Source organism: Oculina patagonica, chromosome 6, assembly GCF_052425735.1.
Source record: "Oculina patagonica isolate OP01 chromosome 6, crgOcupat, whole genome shotgun sequence".
In the NCBI taxonomy this organism is placed as follows: Eukaryota; Metazoa; Cnidaria; class Anthozoa; order Scleractinia; family Oculinidae; genus Oculina; species Oculina patagonica.
Window position 1 is genome coordinate 17,041,417 of NC_135763.1, and position 2,752 is coordinate 17,044,168.

Consider the following 2,752-nt stretch of genomic DNA (forward strand, 5'->3'; position numbering starts at 1 on the left):
CTCGTTTTTTTTTTCTATTTTCTGCGTGTCCGAGCTTCCTCTCAACTAGGCCTGCCTCGCGACACGAAAACCCAAGCAGCTTGCATGGGAGAAGAATTCTTTCTTTTTCTGTTCTTCAGCTACAAATGGCATTATGGATATTGCGATGAAAATAACGATAGTTATTAAAATGTTTGTTACTCTAAGTAACGAAGCAACTTGACATGACAAACATAGCTCAATTAAACGTCTGCGGAATCTAGCGGTACAAGTCGTTACATACTTACTGACGTTAAAGGAATTTCTTCAACTACAGTGGAATCATTGACATTTCTGCTGGCCCTTGAACTGATAACAAAAGCTGAGTGACTGGCCTGAACAAGGGGCATTACCGCGTTTCTGTTACGGTACCTTCGCCACGTGTTTAGCAAGCTCTCACGAAATGATTTATAGGCGAAAAAATAAATTAGTGGGTTATAGAAAGTAGACGTCTTGGCGAACAGAGACGGAATAGCTGCGACCAGGGTCGGGACGTTTTCGGCAGAACCAAATGCTGCGTAGAACGACACCACAGCGTACGGCGTCCACGCCAGAAAGAATCCAACAACCATGACCAGAGCTATCTTTGCCAACTTCCACGATGCTTGGACGGTTTCCATGGTAGCAGCGGCGTTTGCACCCCAGATCTTTTGTGCGTTTCGTGTCATGTAACGAACGTTCAAGAACACGAAGGTGTAGCAGAACACGATTAAAGCAAGCGGCCCGAAGTAGAAGAAGACAAACTACGAAAGATGTATCCACAGAGCGCTCTGATTGCCATCGGAGGGAGCAAGCAATGTCACCAGCTTCTGGAACGTACGCGGACCAACCCAGCAAAGGAAACGCACTCCAGATGAGGGAGAAGGCCCATAAAAAGCCAATCACTGCTAGCATGCGTCCCATGCTATGCTGGGCTTTCATTGGTCGAGTGATCACCAAGTATCTGTCTACTGCAAACGCTGCGTGATGTAGCATGGCGCCCAGGCCCAAGAAAGTGGTAACAAAACCATAAAAGGTGCAGGAGGTATCGCCGAACGCCGAACCTGAAGCATTGGCAGTCCCTCCCATGGGATTTGCCACCACTCCCATCAGCCAATCAGCAATGGCTATGCTAAGGACTAGCAGATTGGCGGGAAAAAGGAGTGAATGGTCCATGATGAACGTGAAGATGACGATTGAGTTGAGGGAGAATGAAAGGAACCCAAACAGGAAGTAAATAAAGGCAATAGTGTGGTGAACTGTTGGGCTGAGGACAGTTGAAACCTCTTCATCCATATCTCGTGCGAGTATGGTGTCTGAAAAAGTAGTCACTTGTTCAATGACTGGCTACTATGTCTCAGCTTGATCTTTGATCTAAAATAAAGATAGTTTGAATTAATTGCGAGTTTCGATATGTCTTGATTTCTTCCGTAAATTTTGTCATAGACATGATTATATCGGGTGACATAACTTCGTGTCGTCCGACTGATTCGAACATTTATCATTTATTTATCATTTATCATTTATTTCATAATTTAAACTTCGCTTTTTTGCTGTTCAGAAGTGTTTTTGGATTTTCTTCTAAATTGAAAGCTCTCATATATCATCTTCAACTAACCCGCTAAATACGAATATCCGGCCGCCCTATTAAGTTCAATAGACATTTGAAGAGGTTGTATTGTTTTATTGGATTGCATATTTACTGTACTTTTTTAAACAACACACCTCCCATTTACTCGCAAGAAAGGTTAAAGTTTTTGAATTGTTAAAAAAAGTTTTTAGTGAGTAGACGTCCCCTCTACCAATAATGGTTCATCCAACGTTAACATCTCAAATAGTTTACTGAACTGATTGTGATTGCGATAAACCATAAAAAAACATAAAGTGGTATAGAGTTGCTTTTTATTCAATACTAAGCCAAGGTTGTTGCTTCTCTCACAATTCAACCTTCGGGTTTCAAAGGTATATCTATAATTATCATGATGTGTGCAAAATGTGCAAAAAAACTCAGGTTGTCAGCGTTTATTGTACCCATTTTTAGCAAATATAGTAAATGAACTGAGGTGTATTTACAATTTTGTTCATCTCAAAACGTAAATGTTGCAGATCTCAGATCCATCAGTTAAAAATGCCCATCATTTCTCAGCTGACAATTAAATCAATCAATCAATAAAATTTATTTTACCTCGGAGCTGTCGGGGCTGACTAGGCCCCTAGCAAAGATATGCTTATATGCTGAGAATAAAATAAATGCAAAATGCGTATATATATTTTTATCATAGATACTGAGATTTTCTCACGAAAAAACGATTGTGAACAAATGATACGTAAAATGCATTAGCCAATAGGAAAGGCGAACGATGAAAACTCACTAGTGAAAAAACGTCGCTCGTCCAATCACAAACGCGAACGACGAAAACTCACTTGTGAACAACACCGTATCGCCATTTTGATTCTCGTCGTAAACACCGGCGACATGGCGGAGACACGTTTAAGGTTTGTTAGTGTCTTTAACGGCTCCACTGAGTCGTTTATATTGCAGAACAGAAAAACCAAAACACTATAAAGAAAGCGAAACAAGACGGCCTTGTTGTCACAACGTTTCTTCAAACAAAAATAGAAACACGAAGCGAGATAACCGAAATTCCACCTGCCGAGTTGAATAAACCTTTGAGTAAATTCGCACAAAGGAAGGACAAGAATACGGGCCGTCTCCACTCCGAGGGATTGTAGCGAGTTTTGATTCAGATGATTA

The 2,752-nt window shown here is 41.1% G+C and overlaps 1 pseudogene; it reads right to left on the reverse strand.

The window, feature by feature from the left end:
* Positions 1–254: 254 nt before the first annotated feature.
* On the reverse strand, positions 255–1,365 carry LOC144656316 (melanopsin-like; annotated as a pseudogene).
* Positions 1,366–2,752: the final 1,387 nt, after the last annotated feature.